This window comes from Urtica dioica, chromosome 3, assembly GCF_054948205.1.
Source record: "Urtica dioica subsp. dioica isolate 48M chromosome 3, U.dioica_male_clone48M_v1_H2, whole genome shotgun sequence".
Taxonomy (NCBI): Eukaryota; Viridiplantae; Streptophyta; class Magnoliopsida; order Rosales; family Urticaceae; genus Urtica; species Urtica dioica.
Window position 1 is genome coordinate 50,663,254 of NC_142758.1, and position 24,171 is coordinate 50,687,424.

Consider the following 24,171-nt stretch of genomic DNA (forward strand, 5'->3'; position numbering starts at 1 on the left):
GGTTTGTGAAATTTTTGTAGGGATCGAAAACTAATTATACGCTTACATATTCTCGAAACTATGGTAACCATCATCCTAACAAGCCAAGAATCTTTAAAATCGGGCACCATTTGAAAGAGTTATGGTACTTTCAAATTTTGCAAGTTTTTCGTGTACTACCCCCTATGGCTTTGAAGGGGGTTTGTGAAATTTTTGTAGGAATCGAAAACTAATTATACGCTTACATATTCTCGAAACTATGGTAACCATCATCATAACAAGCCAAGAATCTTAAAAATCGGGCACCATTTGAAAGAAATATGATAATTTCAAATTTTGCAAATTTTTCGTGTACTGACCCCTTTGGCTTTGAAGGGGGTTTGTGAAATTTTTTTAGCGATCGAAAACTACTTATACGCCAACATATTCTCGAAAAAATGGTAACCATCATCTTAACAAGCAAAGAATCTTAAGAATCGGGCACCATTTGAAAGAGTTATGGTACTTTCAAATTTTGCAAGTTTTTCGTGTACTACCCCCTTTGGATTTGAAGGGGGTTTGTGAAATTTTTGTAGGGATCGAAAACTAATTATACGCTTACATATTCTCGAAACTATGGTAACCATCATCCTAACAAGCCAAGAATCTTAAAAATCGGGCACCATTTGAAAGAAATATGATAATTTCAAATTTTGCAAATTTTTCGTGTACTAACCCCTTTGGCTTTGAAGGGGGTTTGTGAAATTTTTTTAGCGATCGAAAACTACTTATACGCCAACATCTTCTCGAAAATATGGTAACCATCATCTTAACAAGCAAAGAATCTTAAAAATCGGCCACCATTTGAAAGAGTTATGGTACTTTCAAATTTTGCAAGTTTTTCGTGTACTACCCCCTTTGGCTTTGAAGGGGTTTTGTGAAATTTTTGTAGGGATCGAAAACTAATTATACGCTTACATATTATCGAAACTATGGTAAACATCATCCTAAAAAGCCAAGAATCTTAAAAATCGGGCACCATTTGAAAGAGTTATGGTACTTTCAAATTTTGCAAATTTTTCGTGTACTAACCCCTTTGGATTTGAAGGGGGTTTGTGAAATTTTTTTAGCGATCGAAAACTACTTATACGCCAACATATTCTCGAAAATATGGTAACCATCATCTTAACAAGCAAAGAATCTTAAAAATCGGCCACCATTTGAAAGAGTTATCATACTTTCAAATTTTGCAAGTTTTTCGTGTACTACCCCCTTTGGCTTTGAAGGGGGTTTGTGAAATTGTTGTAGGGATCGAAAACTAATTATACGCTTACATATTCTAGAAACTATGGTAACCATCATCCTAACAAGCCAAGAATCTTAAGAATCGGGCACCATTTGAAAGAGTTATGATACTTTCAAATTTTGCAAGTTTTTCGTGTACTACCCCCTTTAGATTTGAAGGGGGTTTGTGAAATTTTTGTAGGGATCGAAAACTAATTATACGCTTACATATTCTCGAAACTATGGTAACCATCATCCTAACAAGCCAAGAATCTTAAAAATCGGGCACCATTTGAAAGAGTTATGGTACTTTCAAATTTTGCAAGTTTTTCATGTACTACCCCCTTTGGCTTTGAAGGGGGTTTGTGAAATTTTTGTAGGAATCGAAAACTAATTATACGCTTACATATTCTCGAAACTATGGTAACCATCATCCTAACAAGCCAAGAATCTTAAAAATCGGGCACCATTTGAAAGAAATATGATAATTTCAAATTTTGCAAATTTTTCGTGTACTGACCCCTTTGGCTTTGAAGGGGGTTTGTGAAATTTTTTTAGCGATCGAAAACTACTTATACGCCAACATATTCTCGAAAAAATGGTAACCATCATCTTAACAAGCAAAGAATCTTAAGAATCGGGCACCATTTGAAAGAGTTATGGTACTTTCAAATTTTGCAAGTTTTTCGTGTACTACCCCCTTTGGATTTGAAGGGGGTTTGTGAAATTTTTGTAGGGATCGAAAACTAATTATACGCTTACATATTCTCGAAACTATGGTAACCATCATCCTAACAAGCCAAGAATCTTAAAAATCGGGCACTATTTGAAAGAAATATGATAATTTCAAATTTTGCAAATTTTTCGTGTACTAACCCCTTTGGCTTTGAAGGGGGTTTGTGAAATTTTTTTAGCGATCGAAAACTACTTATACGCCAACATGGTAACCATCATCTTAACAAGCAAAGAATCTTAAAAATCGGCCACCATTTGAAAGAGTTATGGTACTTTCAAATTTTGCAAGTTTTTCGTGTACTACCCCCTTTGGCTTTGAAGGGGTTTTGTGAAATTTTTGTAGGGATCGAAAACTAATTATACGCTTACATATTATCGAAACTATGGTAAACATCATCCTAAAAAGCCAAGAATCTTAAAAATCGGGCACCATTTGAAAGAGTTATGGTACTTTCAAATTTTGCAAATTTTTCGTGTATTAACCCCTTTGGATTTGAAGGGGGTTTGTGAAATTTTTTTAGCGATCGAAAACTACTTATACGCCAACATATTCTCGAAAATATGGTAACCATCATCTTAACAAGCAAAGAATCTTAAAAATCGGCCACCATTTGAAAGAGTTATCATACTTTCAAATTTTGCATGTTTTTCGTGTACTACCCCCTTTGGCTTTGAAGGGGGTTTGTGAAATTGTTGTAGGGATCGAAAACTAATTAAACGCTTACATATTCTAGAAACTATGGTAACCATCATCCTAACAAGCCAAGAATCTTAAGAATCGGGCACCATTTGAAAGAGTTATGATACTTTCAAATTTTGCAAGTTTTTCGTGTACTACCCCCTTTGGATTTGAAGGGGGTTTGTGAAATTTTTGTAGGGATCGAAAACTAATTATACGCTTACATATTCTCGAAACTATGGTAACCATCATCCTAACAAGCCAAGAATCTTAAAAATCGGGCACCATTTGAAAGAGTTATGGTACTTTCAAATTTTGCAAGTTTTTCATGTACTACCCCCTTTGGCTTTGAAGGGGGTTTGTGAAATTTTTGTAGGAATCGAAAACTAATTATACGCTTACATATTCTCGAAACTATGGTAACCATCATCCTAACAAGCCAAGAATCTTAAAAATCGGGCACCATTTGAAAGAAATATGATAATTTCAAATTTTGCAAATTTTTCGTGTACTGACCCCTTTGGCTTTGAAGGGGGTTTGTGAAATTTTTTTAGCGATCGAAAACTACTTATACGCCAACATATTCTCGAAAAAATGGTAACCATCATCTTAACAAGCAAAGAATCTTAAGAATCGGGCACCATTTGAAAGAGTTATGGTACTTTCAAATTTTGCAAGTTTTTCGTGTACTACCCCCTTTGGATTTGAAGGGGGTTTGTGAAATTTTTGTAGGGATCGAAAACTAATTATACGCTTACATATTCTCGAAACTATGGTAACCATCATCCTAACAAGCCAAGAATCTTAAAAATCGGGCACTATTTGAAAGAAATATGATAATTTCAAATTTTGCAAATTTTTCGTGTACTAACCCCTTTGGCTTTGAAGGGGGTTTGTGAAATTTTTTTAGCGATCGAAAACTACTTATACGCCAACATATTCTCGAAAATATGGTAACCATCATCTTAACAAGCAAAGAATCTTAAAAATCGGCCACCATTTGAAAGAGTTATGGTACTTTCAAATTTTGCAAGTTTTTCGTGTACTACCCCCTTTGGCTTTGAAGGGGGTTTGTGAAATTTTTGTAGGGATCGAAAACTAATTATACGCTTACATATTATCGAAACTATGGTAACCATCATCCTAAAAAGCCAAGAATCTTAAAAATCGGGCACCATTTGAAAGAGTTATGGTACTTTCAAATTTTGCAAATTTTTCGTGTACTAACCCCTTTGGATTTGAAGGGGGTTTGTGAAATTTTTTTAGCGATAGAAAACTACTTATACGCCAACATATTCTCGAAAATATGGTAACCATCATCTTAACAAGCAAAGAATCTTAAAAATCGGGCACCATTTGAAAGGGTTATGGTACTTTCAAATTTTGTAAGTTTTTCGTGTACTACCCCCTTTGGCTTTGTAGGGGGTTTGTGAAATTTTTGTAGGGATCGAAAACTAATTATACGCTTACATATTATCGAAACTATGGTAAACATCATCCTAAAAAGCCAAGAATCTTAAAAATCGGGCACCATTTGAAAGAGTTATGGTACTTTCAAATTTTGCAAATTTTTCGTGTACTAACCCCTTTGGATTTGAAGGGGGTTTGTGAAATTTTTTTAGCGATCGAAAACTACTTATACGCCAACATATTCTCGAAAATATGGTAACCATCATCCTAACAAGCAAAGAATCTTAAAAATCGGGCACCATTTGAAAGAGTTATGGTACTTTCAAATTTTGCAAGTTTTTCGTGTACTACCCCCTTTGGCTTTGAAGGGGGTTTGTGAAATTTTTGTAGAGATCGAAAACTAATTATACGCTTACATATTCTCGAAACTATGGTAACCATCATCCGAACAAGCCAAGAATCTTAAAAATCGGGAAACATTTGAAAGAGTTATGGTACTTTTAAATTTTGCATATTTTTCGTGTAATCCCTTTGGATTTGAAGGGGGTTTGTGAAATTTTTTTAGCGATCGAAAACTACTTATACGCCAACATATTCTCGAAAATATGGTAACCATCATCTTAACAAGCAAAGAATCTTAAAAATCGGCCACCATTTGAAAGAGTTATCATACTTTCAAATTTTGCAAGTTTTTCGTGTACTACCCCCTTTGGCTTTGAAGGGTTTTTGTGAAATTGTTGTAGGGATCGAAAACTAATTATATGCTTACATATTCTAGAAACTATGGTAACCATCATCCTAACAAGCCAAGAATCTTAAGAATCGGGCACCATTTGAAAGAGTTATGGTACTTTCAAATTTTGCAAGTTTTTCGTGTACTACCCCCTTTGGATTTGAAGGGGGTTTGTGAAATTTTTGTAGGGATCGAAAACTAATTATACGCTTACATATTCTCGAAACTATGGTAACCATCATCCTAACAAGCCAAGAATCTTAAAAATCGGGCACCATTTGAAAGAGTTATGGTACTTTCAAATTTTGCAAGTTTTTCGTGTACTACCCCCTTTGGCTTTGAAGGGGGTTTGTTAAATTTTTGTAGGGATCGAAAACTAATTATACGCTTACATATTCTCGAAACTATGGTAACCATCATCCTAACAAGCCAAGAATCTTAAAAATCGGGCACCATTTGAAAGAAATATGATAATTTCAAATTTTGCAAATTTTTCGTGTACTAACCCCTTTGGCTTTGAAGGGGGTTTGTGAAATTTTTTTAGCGATCGAAAACTACTTATTCGCCAACATATTCTCGAAAATATGGTAACCATCATCTTAACAAGCAAAGAATCTTAAAAATCGGGCACCATTTGAAAGAGTTATGGTACTTTCAAATTTTGCAAGTTTTTCGTGTACTACCCCCTTTGGCTTTGAAGGGGGTTTGTGAAATTTTTGTAGGGATCGAAAACTAATTATACGCTGACATATTATCGAAACTATGGTAACCATCATCCTAAAAAGCCAAGAATCTTAAAAATCGGGCATCATTTGAAAGAATTATGGTACTTTCAAATTTTACAAATTTTTCGTGTACTAACCCCTTTGGATTTGAAGGGGGTTTGTGAAATTTTTATAGCGATCGAAAACTACTTATACGCCAACATATTCTCGAAAATATGGTAACCATCATCTTAACAAGCAAAGAATCTTAAAAATCGGCCACCATTTGAAAGAGTTATGGTACTTTCAAATTTTGCAAATTTTTCGTGTACTAACCCCTTTGGCTTTGAAGGGGGTTTGTGAAATTTTTTTAGTGATCGAAAACTAAGTATACGCCTACATATTCTAGAAAATATGGTAACCATCATCCTAACAAGCAAAGAATCTTAAAAATCGGGCACCATTTGAAAGAGTTATGGTAGTTTCAAATTTTGCAAGTTTTTCGTGTACTACCCCCTTTGGCTTTGAAGGGGGTTTGTGAAATTTTTGTAGGGATCGAAAACTAATTATACGCTTACATAGTATCGAAACTATGGTAACCATCATCCTAACAAGCCAAGAATCTTAAAAATCGGGCACCATTTGAAAGAGTTATGGTATTTTCAAATTTTGCAAATTTTTCGTGTACTAACCCCTTTGGATTTGAAGGGGGTTTGTGAAATTTTTTTAGCGATCGAAAACTACTTATACGCCAACATATTCTCGAAAATATGGTAACCATCATCTTAACAAGCAAAGAATCTTAAAAATCGGCCACCATTTGAAAGAGTTATGGTACTTTCAAATTTTGCAAGTTTTTCGTGTACTACCCTCTTTGGCTTTGAAGGGGGTTTGTGAAATTTTTGTAGGGATCGAAAACTAATTATATGCTTACATATTATCGAAACTATGGTAACCATCATCCTAACAAGCCAAGAATCTTAAAAATCGGGCACCATTTGAAAGAATTATGGTACTTTCAAATTTTACAAATTTTTCGTGTACTAACCCCTTTGGATTTGAAGGGGGTTTGTGAAATTTTTTTAGCGATCGAAAACTACTTATACGCCAACATATTCTCGAAAATATGGTAACCATCATCTTAACAAGCAAAGAATCTTAAAAATCGGGCACCATTTGAAAGAGTTATGGTACTTTCAAATTTTGCAAGTTTTTCGTGTACTACCCCCTTTGGCTTTGAAGGGGGTTTGTTAAATTTTTGTAGGGATCGAAAACTAATTATACGCTTACATATTATCGAAACTATGGTAACCATCATCCTAAAAAGCCAAGAATCTTAAAAATCGGGTACCATTTGAAAGAGTTATGGTACTTTCAAATTTTGCAAATTTTTCGTGTACTAACCCCTTTGGATTTGAAGGGGGTTTGTGAAATTTTTTTAGCGATAGAAAACTACTTATACGCCAACATATTCTCGAAAATATGGTAACCATCATCTTAACAAGCAAAGAATCTTAAAAATCGGCCACCATTTGAAAGAGTTATGGTACTTTCAAATTTTGCAAATTTTTCGTGTACTAACCCCTTTGGATTTGAAGGGGGTTTGTGAAATTTTTTTAGCGATCGAAAACTACTTATACGCCAACATATTCTCGAAAATATGGTAACCATCATCTTAACAAGCAAAGAATCTTAAAAATCGGCCACCATTTGAAAGAGTTATGGTACTTTCAAATTTTGCAAGTTTTTCGTGTACTACCCCCTTTGGCTTTGAAGGGGGTTTGTGAAATTTTTGTAGGGATCGAAAACTAATTATACGCTTACATATTATCGAAACTATGGTAACCATCATCCTAACAAGCCAAGAATCTTAAAAATCGGGCACCATTTGAAAGAATTATGGTACTTTCAAATTTTACAAATTTTTCGTGTACTAGCCCTTTTGGATTTGAAGGGGGTTTGTGAAATTTTTTTAGCGATCGAAAACTACTTATACGCCAACATATTCTCGAAAATATGGTAACCATCATCTTAACAAGCAAAGAATCTTAAAAATCGGGCACCATTTGAAAGAGTTATGGTACTTTCAAATTTTGCAAGTTTTTCGTGTACTACCCCCTTTGGCTTTGAAGGGGGTTTGTGAAATTTTTGTAGGGATCGAAAACTAATTATACGCTTACATATTATCGAAACTATGGTAACCATCATCCTAACAAGCCAAGAATCTTCAAAATCGGGCACCATTTGAAAGAGTTATGGTATTTTCAAATTTTGCAAATTTTTCGTGTACTAACCCCTTTGGATTTGAAGGGGGTTTGTGAAATTTTTTTAGCGATCGAAAACTACTTATACGCCAACATATTCTCGAAAATATGGTAACCATCATCTTAACAAGCAAAGAATCTTAAAAATCGGCCACCATTTGAAAGAGTTATGGTACTTTCAAATTTTGCAAGTTTTTCGTGTACTACCCCCTTTGGCTTTGAAGGGGGTTTGTGAAATTTTTGTAGGGATCGAAAACTAATTATACGCTTACATATTATCGAAACTATGGTAACCATCATCCTAACAAGCCAAGAATCTTAAAAATCGGGCACCATTTGAAAGAATTATGGTACTTTCAAATTTTACAAATTTTTCGTGTACTAACCCTTTTGGATTTGAAGGGGGTTTGTGAAATTTTTTTAGCGATCGAAAACTACTTATACGCCAACATATTCTCGAAAATATGGTAACCATCATCTTAACAAGCAAAGAATCTTAAAAATCGGGCACCATTTGAAAGAGTTATGGTACTTTCAAATTTTGCAAGTTTTTCGTGTACTACCCCCTTTGGCTTTGAAGGGGGTTTGTGAAATTTTTGTAGGGATCGAAAACTAATTATACGCTTACATATTATCGAAACTATGGTAACCATCATCCTAAAAAGCCAAGAATCTTAAAAATCGGGCACCATTTGAAAGAGTTATGGTACTTTCAAATTTTGCAAGTTTTTCGTGTACTAACCCCTTTGGATTTGAAGGGGGTTTGTGAAATTTTTTTAGTGATAGAAAACTACTTATACGCCAACATATTCTCGAAAATATGGTAACCATCATCTTAACAAGCAAAGAATCTTAAAAATCGGGCACCATTTGAAAGAGTTATGGTACTTTCAAATTTTGCAAGTTTTTCGTGTACTAACCCATTTGGATTTGAAGGGGGTTTGTGAAATTTTTGTAGGGATCGAAAACTAATTATACGCTTACATATTCTCGAAACTATGGTAACCATCATCCTAACAAGCCAAGAATCTTAAAAATCGGGCACCATATGAAAGAAATATGATAATTTCAAATTTTGCAAATTTTTCGTGTACTACCCCCTTTGGCTTTGAAGGGGGTTTGTGAAATTTTTGTAGGGATCGAAAACTAATTATACGCTTACATATTCTCGAAACTATGGTAACCATCATCCTAACAAGCCAAGAATCTTAAAAATCGGGCACCATTTGAAAGAAATATGATAATTTCAAATTTTGCAAATTTTTCGTGTACTAACCCCTTTGGCTTTGAAGGGGGTTTGTGAAATTTTTTTAGTGATCGAAAACTAAGTATACGCCTACATATTCTCGAAAATATGGTAACCATCATCCTAACAAGCAAAGAATCTTAAAAATCGGGCACCATTTGAAAGAGTTATGGTAGTCTCAAATTTTGCAAGTTTTTCGTGTACTAACCCCTTTGGATTTGAAGGGGGTTTGTGAAATTTTTTTAGCGATCGAAAACTACTTATACGCCAACATATTCTCAAAAATATGGTAACCATCATCTTAACAAGCAAAGAATCTTAAAAATCGGGCACCATTTGAAATAGTTATGGTACTTTCAAATTTTGCAAGTTTTTCGTGTACTACCCCCTTTGGCTTTGAAGGGGGTTTGTGAAACTTTTGTAGGGATCGAAAACTAATTATACGCTTACATATTATCGAAACTATGGTAACCATCATCCTAACAAGCCAAGAATCTTAAAAATCGGGAACTATTGCAAAGAATTATGGTACTTTCAAATTTTGCAAATTTTTCGTGTACTAACCCCTTTGGATTTGAAGGGGGTTTGTGAAATTTTTTTAGCGATCGAAAACTACTTATCCGCCAACATATTCTCGAAAATATGGTAACCATCATCTTAACAAGCAAAGAATCTTAAAAATCGGGCACCATTTGAAAGAGTTATGGTACTTTCAAATTTTGCAAGTTTTTCGTGTACTACCCCCTTTGGCTTTGAAGGGGGTTTGTGAAACTTTTGTAGGGATCGAAAACTAATTATACGCTTACATATTATCAAAACTATGGTAACCATCATCCTAACAAGCCAAGAATCCTAAAAATCGGGAACTATTGCAAAGAATTATGGTACTTTCAAATTTTGCAAATTTTTCGTGTACTAACCCCTTTGGATTTGAAGGGGGTTTGTGAAATTTTTTTAGCGATCGAAAACTACTTATACGCCAACATATTCTCGAAAATATGGTAACCATCATCTTAACAAGCAAAGATTCTTAAAAATCGGCCACCATTTGAAAGAGTTATGGTACTTTCAAATTTTGCAAGTTTTTCGTGTACTACCCCCTTTGGCTTTGAAGGGGGTTTGTGAAATTTTTGTAGGGATCGAAAACTAATTATACGCTTACATATTATCGAAACTATGGTAACCATCATCCTAACAAGCCAAGAATCTTCAAAATCGGGCACCATTTGAAAGAGTTATGGTATTTTCAAATTTTGCAAATTTTTCGTGTACTAACCCCTTTGGATTTGAAGGGGGTTTGTGAAATTTTTTTAGCGATCGAAAACTACTTATACGCCAACATATTCTCGAAAATATGGTAACCATCATCTTAACAAGCAAAGAATCTTAAAAATCGGCCACCATTTGAAAGAGTTATGGTACTTTCAAATTTTGCAAGTTTTTCGTGTACTACCCCCTTTGGCTTTGAAGGGGGTTTGTGAAATTTTTGTAGGGATCGAAAACTAATTATACGCTTACATATTATCGAAACTATGGTAACCATCATCCTAACAAGCCAAGAATCTTAAAAATCGGGCACCATTTGAAAGAATTATGGTACTTTCAAATTTTACAAATTTTTCGTGTACTAACCCTTTTGGATTTGAAGGGGGTTTGTGAAATTTTTTTAGCGATCGAAAACTACTTATACGCCAACATATTCTCGAAAATATGGTAACCATCATCTTAACAAGCAAAGAATCTTAAAAATCGGGCACCATTTGAAAGAGTTATGGTACTTTCAAATTTTGTAAGTTTTTCGTGTACTACCCCCTTTGGCTTTGAAGGGGGTTTGTGAAATTTTTGTAGGGATCGAAAACTAATTATACGCTTACATATTATCGAAACTATGGTAACCATCATCCTAAAAAGCCAAGAATCTTAAAAATCGGGCACCATTTGAATGAGTTATGGTACTTTCAAATTTTGCAAATTTTTCGTGTAGTTACCCTTTGGATTTGAAGGGGGTTTGTGAAATTTTTTTAGCGATAGAAAACTACTTATACGCCAACATATTCTCGAAAATATGGTAACCATCATCTTAACAAGCAAAGAATCTTAAAAATCGGGCACCATTTGAAAGAGTTATGGTACTTTCAAATTTTGCAAGTTTTTCGTGTACTAACCCCTTTGGATTTGAAGGGGGTTTGTGAAATTTTTGTAGGGATCGAAAACTAATTATACGCTTACATATTCTCGAAACTATGGTAACCATCATCCTAACAAGCCAAGAATCTTAAGAATCGGGCACCATTTGAAAGAGTTATGGTACTTTCAAATTTTGCAAGTTTTTCGTGTACTACCCCCTTTGGATTTGAAGGGGGTTTGTGAAATTTTTGTAGGGATCGAAAACTAATTATACGCTTACATATTCTCGAAACTATGGTAACCATCATCCTAACAAGCCAAGAATCTTAAAAATCGGGCACCATTTGAAATAAATATGATAATTTCAAATTTTGCAAATTTTTCGTGTACTACCCCCTTTGGCTTTGAAGGGGGTTTGTGAATTTTTTGTAGGGATCGAAAACTAATTATACGCTTACATATTCTCGAAACTATGGTAACCATCATCCTAACAAGCCAAGAATCTTAAAAATCGGGCACCATTTGAAAGAAATATGATAATTTCAAATTTTGCAAATTTTTCGTGTACTAACCCCTTTGGCTTTGAAGGGGGTTTGTGAAATTTTTTTAGTGATCGAAAACTAAGTATACGCCTACATATTCTCGAAAATATGGTAACCATCATCCTAACAAGCAAAGAATCTTAAAAATCGGGCACCATTTGAAAGAGTTATGGTAGTCTCAAATTTTGCAAGTTTTTTGTGTACTAACCCCTTTGGATTTGAAGGGGGTTTGTGAAATTTTTTTAGCGATCGAAAACTACTTATACGCCAACATATTCTCAAAAATATGGTAACCATCATCTTAACAAGCAAAGAATCTTAAAAATCGGGCACCATTTGAAATAGTTATGGTACTTTCAAATTTTGCAAGTTTTTCGTGTACTACCCCCTTTGGCTTTGAAGGGGGTTTGTGAAACTTTTGTAGGGATCGAAAACTAATTATACGCTTACATATTATCGAAACTATGGTAACCATCATCCTAACAAGCCAAGAATCTTAAAAATCGGGAACTATTGCAAAGAATTATGGTACTTTCAAATTTTGCAAATTTTTCATGTACTAACCCCTTTGGATTTGAAGGGGGTTTGTGAAATTTTTTTAGCGATCGAAAACTACTTATACGCCAACATATTCTCGAAAATATGGTAACCATCATCTTAACAAGCAAAGAATCTTAAAAATCGGGCACCATTTGAAAGAGTTATGGTACTTTCAAATTTTGCAAGTTTTTCGTGTACTACCCCCTTTGGCTTTGAAGGGGGTTTGTGAAACTTTTGTAGGGATCGAAAACTAATTATACGCTTACATATTATCGAAACTATGGTAACCATCATCCTAACAAGCCAAGAATCTTAAAAATCGGGAACTATTGCAAAGAATTATGGTACTTTCAAATTTTGCAAATTTTTCGTGTACTAACCCCTTTGGATTTGAAGGGGGTTTGTGAAATTTTTTTAGCGATCGAAAACTACTTATACGCCAACATATTCTCGAAAATATGGTAACCATCATCGTAACAAGCAAAGATTCTTAAAAATCGGCCACCATTTGAAAGAGTTATGGTACTTTCAAATTTTGCAAGTTTTTCGTGTACTACCCCCTTTGGCTTTGAAGGGGGTTTGTGAAATTTTTGTAGGTATCGAAAACTAATTATACGCTTACATATTATCGAAACTATGGTAAACATCATCCTAACAAGCCAAGAATTAAAAATCGGGCACCATTTGAAAGAATTATGGTACTTTCAAATTTTACAAATTTTTCGTGTACTAACCCCTTTGGATTTGAAGGGGGTTTGTGAAATTTTTTTAGCGATCGAAAACTACTTATACGCCAACATATTCTCGAAAATATGGTAACCATCATCTTAACAAGCAAAGAATCTTAAAAATCGGGCACCATTTGAAATAAATATGATAATTTCAAATTTTGCAAATTTTTCGTGTACTACCCCCTTTGGCTTTGAAGGGGGTTTGTGAATTTTTTGTAGGGATCGAAAACTAATTATACGCTTACATATTCTCGAAACTATGGTAACCATCATCCTAACAAGCCAAGAATCTTAAAAATCGGGCACCATTTGAAAGAAATATGATAATTTCAAATTTTGCAAATTTTTCGTGTACTAACCCCTTTGGCTTTGAAGGGGGTTTGTGAAATTTTTTTAGTGATCGAAAACTAAGTATACGCCTACATATTCTCGAAAATATGGTAACCATCATCCTAACAAGCAAAGAATCTTAAAAATCGGGCACCATTTGAAAGAGTTATGGTAGTCTCAAATTTTGCAAGTTTTTTGTGTACTAACCCCTTTGGATTTGAAGGGGGTTTGTGAAATTTTTTTAGCGATCGAAAACTACTTATACGCCAACATATTCTCAAAAATATGGTAACCATCATCTTAACAAGCAAAGAATCTTAAAAATCGGGCACCATTTGAAATAGTTATGGTACTTTCAAATTTTGCAAGTTTTTCGTGTACTACCCCCTTTGGCTTTGAAGGGGGTTTGTGAAACTTTTGTAGGGATCGAAAACTAATTATACGCTTACATATTATCGAAACTATGGTAACCATCATCCTAACAAGCCAAGAATCTTAAAAATCGGGAACTATTGCAAAGAATTATGGTACTTTCAAATTTTGCAAATTTTTCGTGTACTAACCCCTTTGGATTTGAAGGGGGTTTGTGAAATTTTTTTAGCGATCGAAAACTACTTATACGCCAACATATTCTCGAAAATATGGTAACCATCATCTTAACAAGCAAAGAATCTTAAAAATCGGGCACCATTTGAAAGAGTTATGGTACTTTCAAATTTTGCAAGTTTTTCGTGTACTACCCCCTTTGGCTTTGAAGGGGGTTTGTGAAACTTTTGTAGGGATCGAAAACTAATTATACGCTTACATATTATCGAAACTATGGTAACCATCATCCTAACAAGCCAAGAATCTTAAAAATCGGGAACTATTGCAAAGAATTATGGTACTTTCAAATTTTGCAAATTTTTCGTGTACTAACCCCTTTGGATTTGAAGGGGGTTTGTGAAATTTTTTTAGCGATCGAAAACTACTTATACGCCAACATATTCTCGAAAATATGGTAACCATCATCGTAACAAGCAAAGATTCTTAAAAATCGGCCACCATTTGAAAGAGTTATGGTACTTTCAAATTTTGCAAGTTTTTCGTGTACTACCCCCTTTGGCTTTGAAGGGGGTTTGTGAAATTTTTGTAGGTATCGAAAACTAATTATACGCTTACATATTATCGAAACTATGGTAAACATCATCCTAACAAGCCAAGAATTAAAAATCGGGCACCATTTGAAAGAATTATGGTACTTTCAAATTTTACAAATTTTTCGTGTACTAACCCCTTTGGATTTGAAGGGGGTTTGTGAAATTTTTTTAGCGATCGAAAACTACTTATACGCCAACATATTCTCGAAAATATGGTAACCATCATCTTAACAAGCAAAGAATCTTAAAAATCGGGCACCATTTGAAAGAGTTATGGTACTTTCAAATTTTGCATGTTTTTCGTGTACTACCCCCTTTGGCTTTGAAGGGGGTTTGTGAAATTTTTTTAGCGATCGAAAACTACTTATACGCCAACATATTCTAAAAAATATGGTAACCATCATCTTTACAAGCAAAGAATCTTAAAAATCGGGCACCATTTGAAATAGTTATGGTACTTTCAAATTTTGCAAGTTTTTCGTGTACTACCCCCTCTGGCTTTGAAGGGGGTTTGTGAAACTTTTGTAGGGATCGAAAACTAATTATACGCTTACATATTATCGAAACTATGGTAACCATCATCCTAACAAGCCAAGAATCTTAAAAATCGGGAACTATTGCAAAGAATTATGGTACTTTCAAATTTTGCAAATTTTTCGTGTACTAACCCCTTTGGATTTGAAGGGGGTTTGTGAAATTTTTTTAGCGATCGAAAACTACTTATACGCCAACATATTCTCGAAAATATGGTAACCATCATCTTAACAAGCAAAGAATCTTAAAAATCGGGCATCATTTGAAAGAGTTATGGTACTTTCAAATTTTGCAAGTTTTTCGTGTACTACCCCCTTTGGCTTTGAAGGGGGTTTGTGAAATTTTTGTAGGGATCGAAAACTAATTATACGCTTACATATTATCGAAACTATGGTAACCATCATCCTAAAAAGCCAAGAATCTTAAAAATCGGGCACCATTTGAAAGAGTTATGGTACTTTCAAATTTTGCAAATTTTTCGTGTACTAACCCCTTTGGATTTGAAGGGGGTTTGTGAAATTTTTTAGCGATAGAAAACTACTTATACGCCAACATATTCTAGCAAATATGGTAACCATCATCTTAACAAGCAAAGAATGTTAAAAATCGGGCACAATTTGAAAGAGTTATGGTACTTTCAAATTTTGCAAGTTTTTCGTGTACTACCCCCTTTGGCTTTGAAGGGGGTTTGTGAAATTTTTGTAGGGATCGAAAACTAATTATACGGTTACATATTCTCGAAACTATGGTAACCATCATCCTAACAAGCTAAGAATCTTAAAAATCGGGCACCATTTGAAAGAAATATGATAATTTCAAATTTTGCAAATTTTTCGTGTACTAACCCCTTTGGCTTTGAAGGGGGTTTGTGAAATTTTTTCAGTGATCGAAAACTAAGTATACGCCTACATATTCTCGAAAATATGGTAACCATCATCCTAACAAGCAAAGAATCTTAAAAATCGGGCACCATTTGAAAGAGTTATGGTAGTTTCAAATTTTGCAAGTTTTTCGTGTACTACCCCCTTTGGCTTTGAAGGGGGTTTGTGAAATTTTTGTTGGGATCGAAAACTAATTATACGCTTACATATTATCGAAACTATGGTAACCATCATCCTAACAAGCCAAGAATCTTAAAAATCGGGCACCATTTGAAAGAATTATGGTACTTTCAAATTTTACAAATTTTTCGTGTACTAACCCCTTTGGATTTGAAGGGGGTTTATGAAATTTTTTTAGCGATCGAAAACTACTTATACGCCAACATATTCTCGAAAATATGGTAACCATCATCTTAACAAGCAAAGAATCTTAAAAATCGGCCACCATTTGAAAGAGTTATGGTAGTTTCAAATTTTGCAAGTTTTTCGTGTGGTACCCCCTTTGGCTTTGAAGGGGGTTTGTGAAATTTTTGTAGGGATCGAAAACTAATTATACGCTTACATATTATCGAAACTATGGTAACCATCATCTTAACAAGCCAAGATTCTTAAAAATCGGGCACCATTTGAAAGAGTTATGGTATTTTCAAATTTTGCAAATTTTTCGTGTACTAACCCCTTTGGATTTGAAGGGGGTTTGTGAAATTTTTTTAGCGATCGAAAACTACTTATACGCCAACATATTCTCGAAAATATGGTAACCATCATCTTAACAAGCAAAGAATCTTAAAAATCGGGCACCATTTGAAAGAGTTATGGTACTTTCAAATTTTGCAAGTTTTTCGTGTACTACCCCCTTTGGCTTTGAAGGGGGTTTGTGAAATTTTTGTAGGGATCGAAAACTAATTATACGCTTACATATTATCGAAACTATGGTAACCATCATCCTAAAAAGCCAAGAATCTTAAAAATCGGGCACCATTTGAAAGAGTTATGGTACTTTCAAATTTTGCAAATTTTTCGTGTACTAACCCCTTTGGATTTGAAGGGGGTTTGTGAAATTTTTTAGCGATAGAAAACTACTTATACGCCAACATATTCTAGCAAATATGGTAACCATCATCTTAACAAGCAAAGAATGTTAAAAATCGGGCACAATTTGAAAGAGTTATGGTACTTTCAAATTTTGCAAGTTTTTCGTGTACTACCCCCTTTGGCTTTGAAGGGGGTTTGTGAAATTTTTGTAGGGATCGAAAACTAATTATACGGTTACATATTCTCGAAACTATGGTAACCATTATCCTAACAAGCTAAGAATCTTAAAAATCGGGCACCATTTGAAAGAAATATGATAATTTCAAATTTTGCAAATTTTTCGTGTACTAACCCCTTTGGCTTTGAAGGGGGTTTGTGAAATTTTTTCAGTGATCGAAAACTAAGTATACGCCTACATATTCTCGAAAATATGGTAACCATCATCCTAACAAGCAAAGAATCTTAAAAATCGGGCACCATTTGAAAGAGTTATGGTAGTTTCAAATTTTGCAAGTTTTTCGTGTACTACCCCCTTTGGCTTTGAAGGGGGTTTGTGAAATTTTGGTTGGGATCGAAAACTAATTATACGCTTACATATTATCGAAACTATGGTAACCATCATCCTAACAAGCCAAGAATCTTAAAAATCGGGCACCATTTGAAAGAATTATGGTACTTTCAAATTTTACAAATTTTTCGTGTACTAACCCCTTTGGATTTGAAGGGGGTTTATGAAATTTTTTTAGCGATCGAAACTACTTATACGCCAACATATTCTCGAAAATATGGTAACCATCATCTTAACAAGCAAAGAATCTTAAAAATCGGCCACCATTTGAAAGAGTTATGGTAGTTTCAAATTTTGCAAGTTTTTCGTGTGGTACCCCCTTTGGCTTTGAAGGGGGTTTGTGAAATTTTTGTAGGGATCGAAAACTAATTATACGCTTACATATTATCGAAACTATGGTAACCATCATCTTAACAAGCCAAGATTCTTAAAAATCGGGCACCATTTGAAAGAGTTATGGTATTTTCAAATTTTGCAAATTTTTCGTGTACTAACCCCTTTGGATTTGAAGGGGGTTTGTGAAATTTTTTTAGCGATCGAAAACTACTTATACGCCAACATATTCTCGAAAATATGGTAACCATCATCTTAACAAGCAAAGAATCTTAAAAATCGGGCACCATTTGAAAGAGTTATGGTACTTTCAAATTTTGCAAGTTTTTCGTGTACTACCCCCTTTGGCTTTGAAGGGGGTTTGTGAAATTTTTGTAGGGATCGAAAACTAATTATACGCTTACATATTATCGAAACTATGGTAACCATCATCCTAAAAAGCCAAGAATCTTAAAAATCGGGCACCATTTGAAAGAGTTATGGTACTTTCAAATTTTGCAAATTTTTCGTGTACTAACCCCTTTGGATTTGAAGGGGGTTTGTGAAATTTTTTAGCGATAGAAAACTACTTATACGCCAACATATTCTCGAAAATATGGTAACCATCATCTTAACAAGCAAAGAATGTTAAAAATCGGGCACCATTTGAAAGAGTTATGGTACTTTCAAATTTTGCAAGTTTTTCGTGTACTACCCCCTTTGGCTTTGAAGGGGGTTTGTGAAATTTTTGTAGGGATCGAAAACTAATTATACGGTTACATATTCTCGAAACTATGGTAACCATCATCCTAACAAGCTAAGAATCTTAAACATCGGGCACCATTTGAAAGAAATATGATAATTTCAAATTTTGCAAATTTTTCGTGTACTAACCCCTTTGGCTTTGAAGGGGGTTTGTGAAATTTTTTTAGTGATCGAAAACTAAGTATACGCCTACATATTCTCGAAAATATGGTAACCATCATCCTAACAAGCAAAGAATCTTAAAAATCGGGCACCATTTGAAAGAGTTATGGTAGTTTCAAATTTTGCAAGTTTTTCGTGTACTACCCCCTTTGGCTTTGAAGGGGGTTTGTGAACTTTTTGTAGGGATCGAAAACTAATTATACGCTTACATATTATCGAAACTATGGTAACTATCATCTTAACAAGCCAAGAATCTTAAAAATCGGGCACCATTTGAAAGAGTTATGGTATTTTCAAATTTTGCAAATTTTTCGTGTACTAACCCCTTTGGATTTGAAGGGGGTTTGTGAAATTTTTTTAGCGATCGAAAACTAGTTATACGCCAACATATTCTCGAAAATATGGTAACCATCATCTTAACAAGCAAAGAATCTTAAAAATCGGCCACCATTTGAAAGATTTATGGTACTTTCAAATTTTGCAAGTTTTTCGTGTACTACTTTGAAGGGGGTTTGTGAAATTTTTGTAGGGATCGAAAACTAATTATACGCTTACTTATTATCGAAACTATGGTAACCATCATCCTAACAAGCCAAGAATCTTAAAAATCGGGCACCATTTGAAAGAATTATGGTACTTTCAAATTTTACAAATTTTTCGTGTACTAACCCCTTTGGATTTGAAGGGGGTTTGTGAAATTTTTTTAGCGATCGAAAACTACTTATACGCTAACATATTCTCGAAAATATGGTAACCATCATCTTAACAAGCAAAGAATCTTAAAAATCGGCCACCATTTGAAAGAGTTATGGTACTTTCAAATTTTGCAAGTTTTTCGTGTACTACCCTCTTTGGCTTTGAAGGGGGTTTGTGAAATTTTTGTAGGGATCGAAAACTACTTATACGCTTACATATTCTCGAAACTATGGTAACCATCATCCTAACAAGCCAAGAATCTTAAAAATCAGGCACCATTTGAAAGAAATATGATAATTTCAAATTTTGCAAATTTTTCGTGTACTAACCCCTTTGGCTTTGAAGGGGGTTTGTGAAATTTTTTTAGTGATCGAAAACTAAGTATACGCCTACATATTCTCGAAAATATGGTAACCATCATCCTAACAAGCAAAGAATCTTAAAAATCGGGCACCATTTGAAAGAGTTATGGTAGTCTCAAATTTTGCAAGTTTTTCGTGTACTAACCCCTTTGGATTTGAAGGAGGTTTGTGAAATTTTTTTAGCGATCGAAAACTACTTATACGCCAACATATTCTCAAAAATATGGTAACCATCATCTTAACAAGCAAAGAATCTTAAAAATCGGGCACCGTTTGAAATAGTTATGGTACTTTCAAATTTTGCAAGTTTTTCGTGTACTACCCTCTTTGGCTTTGAAGGGGGTTTGTGAAACTTTTGTAGGGATCGAAAACTAATTATACGCTTACATATTATCGAAACTATGGTAACCATCATCCTAACAAGCCAAGAATCTTAAAAATCGGGAACTATTGCAAAGAATTATGGTACTTTCAAATTTTGCAAATTTTTCGTGTACTAACCCCTTTGGATTTGAAGGGGGTTTGTGAAATTTTTTTAGCGATCGAAAACTACTTATACGCCAACATATTCTCGAAAATATGGTAACCATCATCTTAACAAGCAAAGAATCTTAAAAATCGGGCACCATTTGAAAGAGTTATGGTACTTTCAAATTTTGCAAGTTTTTCGTGTACTACCCCCTTTGGCTTTGAAGGGGGTTTGTGAAATTTTTGTAGGGATCGAAAACTAATTATACGCTTACATATTATCGAAACTATGGTAACCATCATCCTAAAAAGCCAAGAATCTTAAAAATCGGGCACCATTTGAAAGAGTTATGGTACTTTCAACTTTTGCAAATTTTTCGTGTACTAACCCCTTTGGATTTGAAGGGGGTTTGTGAAATTTTTTAGCGATAGAAAACTACTTATACGCCAACATATTCTCGAAAATATGGTAACCATCATCTTAACAAGCAAAGAATGTTAAAAATCGGGCACCATTTGAAAGAGTTATGGTACTTTCAAATTTTGCAAGTTTTTCGTGTACTACCCCCTTTGGCTTTGAAGGGGGTTTGTGAAATTTTTGTAGGGATCGAAAACTAATTATACGCTTACTTATTATCGAAACTATGGTGACCATCATCCTAACAAGCCAAGAATCTTAAAAATCGGGCACCATTTGAAAGAATTATGGTACTTTCAAATTTTACAAATTTTTCGTGTACTAACCCCCTTTGGATTTGAAGGGGGTTTGTGAAATTTTTTTAGCGATCGAAAACTACTTATACGCCAACATATTCTCGAAAATATGGTAACCATCATCTTAACAAGCAAAGAATCTTAAAAATCAGCCACCATTTGAAAGAGTTATGGTACTTTCAAATTTTGCAAGTTTTTCGTGTACTACCCCCTTTGGTTTTGAAGGGGGTTTGTGAAATTTTTGTAGGGATCGAAAACTAATTATACGGTTACATATTCTCAAAACTATGGTAACCATCATCCTAACAAGCTAAGAATCTTAAAAATCGGGCACCATTTGAAAGAAATATGATAATTTCAAATTTTGCAAATTTTTCGTGTACTAACCCCTTTGGCTTTGAAGGGGGTTTGTGAAATTTTTTTAGTGATCGAAAACTAAGTATACGCCTACATATTCTCGAAAATATGGTAACCATCATCCTAACAAGCAAAGAATCTTAAAAATCGGGCACCATTTGAAAGAGTTATGGTAGTTTCAAATTTTGCAAGTTTTTCGTGTACTACCCCCTTTGGCTTTGAAGGGGGTTTGTGAAATTTTTGTAGGGATCGAAAACTAATTATACGCTTACATATTATCGAAACTATGGTAACCATCATCTTAACAAGCCAAGATTCTTAAAAATCGGGCACCATTTGAAAGAGTTATGGTATTTTCAAATTTTGCAAATTTTTCGTGTACTAACCCCTTTGGCTTTGAAGGGGGTTTGTGAAATTTTTTAGCGATAGAAAACTACTTATACGCCAACATATTCTCAAAAATATGGTAACCATCATCTTAACAAGCAAAGAATCTTAAAAATCGGGCACCATTTGAAAGAGTTATGGTAGTCTCAAATTTTGCAAGTTTCTCGTGTACTAACCCCTTTGGATTTGAAGGGGGTTTGTGAAATTTTTTTAGTGATCGAAAACTAAGTATACGCCTACATATTCTCGAAAATATGGTAACCATCATCCTAACAAGCAAAGAATCTTAAAAATCGGGCACCATTTGAAAGAGTTATGGTAGTCTCAAATTTTGCAAGTTTTTCGTGTACTAACCCCTTTGGATTTGAAGGGGGTTTGTGAAATTTTTTTAGCGATCGAAAACTACTTATACGCCAACATATTTCAAAAATATGGTAACCATCATCTTAACAAGCAAAGAATCTTAAAAATCGGGCACCATTTGAAATAGTTATGTTACTTTCAAATTTTGCAAGTTTTTCGTGTACTACCCCCTTTGGCTTTGAAGGGGGTTTGTGAAATTTTTGTAGGGATCGAAAACTAATTATACGGTTACATATTCTCGAAACTATGGTAACCATCATCCTAACAAGCAAAGAATCTTAAAAATCGGGCACCATTTGAAAGAAATATGATAATTTCAAATTTTGCAAATTTTTCGTGTACTAACCCCTTTGGCTTTGAAGGGGGTTTGTGAAATTTTTTTAGTGATCGAAAACTAAGTATACGCCTACATATTCTCGAAAATATGGTAACCATCATCCTAACAAGCAAAGAATCTTAAAAATCGGGCACCATTTGAAAGAGTTATGGTAGTTTCAAATTTTGCAAGTTTTTCGTGTACTACCCCCTTTGGCTTTGAAGGGGGTTTGTGAAATTTTTGTAGGGATCGAAAACTAATTATACGCTTACATATTATCGAAACTATGGTAACCATCATCTTAACAAGCCAAGATTCTTAAAAATCGGGCACCATTTGAAAGAGTTATGGTATTTTCAAATTTTGCAAATTTTTCGTGTACTAACCCCTTTGGATTTGAAGGGGGTTTGTGAAATTTTTTTAGCGATCGAAAACTACTTATACGCCAACATATTCTCGAAAATATGGTAACCATCATCTTAACAAGCAAAGAATCTTAAAAATCGGGCACCATTTGAAAGAGTTATGGTACTTTCAAATTTTGCAAGTTTTTCGTGTACTACCCCCTTTGGCTTTGAAGGGGGTTTGTGAAATTTTTGTAGGGATCGAAAACTAATTATACGCTTACTTATTATCGAAACTATGGTGACCATCATCCTAACAAGCCAAGAATCTTAAAAATCGGACACCATTTGAAAGAATTATGGTACTTTCAAATTTTACAAATTTTTCGTGTACTAACCCCCTTTGGATTTGAAGGGGGTTTGTGAAATTTTTTTAGCGATCGAAAACTACTTATACGCCAACATATTCTCGAAAATATGGTAACCATCATCTTAACAAGCAAAGAATCTTAAAAATCAGCCACCATTTGAAAGAGTTATGGTACTTTCAAATTTTGCAAGTTTTTCGTGTACTACCCCCTTTGGCTTTGAAGGGGGTTTGTGAAATTTTTGTAGGGATCGAAAACTAATTATACGGTTACATATTCTCCAAACTATGGTAACCATCATCCTAACAAGCTAAGAATCTTAAAAATCGGGCACCATTTGAAAGAAATATGATAATTTCAAATTTTGCAAATTTTTCGTGTACTAACCCCTTTGGCTTTGAAGGGGGTTTGTGAAATATTTTTAGTGATCGAAAACTAAGTATACGCCTACATATTCTCGAAAATATGGTAACCATCATCCTAACAAGCAAAGAATCTTAAAAATCGGGCACCATTTGAAAGAGTTATGGTAGTTTCAAATTTTGCAAGTTTTTCGTGTACTACCCCCTTTGGCTTTGAAGGGGGTTTGTGAAATTTTTGTAGGGATCGAAAACTAATTATACGCTTACATATTATCGAAACTATGGTAACCATCATCTTAAAAAGCCAAGATTCTTAAAAATCGGGCACCATTTGAAAGAGTTATGGTATTTTCAAATTTTGCAAATTTTTCGTGTACTAACCCCTTTGGCTTTGAAGGGGGTTTGTGAAATTTTTTAGCGATAGAAAACTACTTATACGCCAACATATTCTCAAAAATATGGTAACCATCATCTTAACAAGCAAAGAATCTTAAAAATCGGGCACCATTTGAAAGAGTTATGGTAGTCTCAAATTTTGCAAGTTTCTCGTGTACTAACCCCTTTGGATTTGAAGGGGGTTTGTGAAATTTTTTTAGTGATCGAAAACTAAGTATACGCCTACATATTCTCGAAAATATGGTAACCATCATCCTAACAAGCAAAGAATCTTAAAAATCGGGCACCATTAGAAAGAGTTATGGTAGTCTCAAATTTTGCAAGTTTTTCGTGTACTAACCCCTTTGGATTTGAAGGGG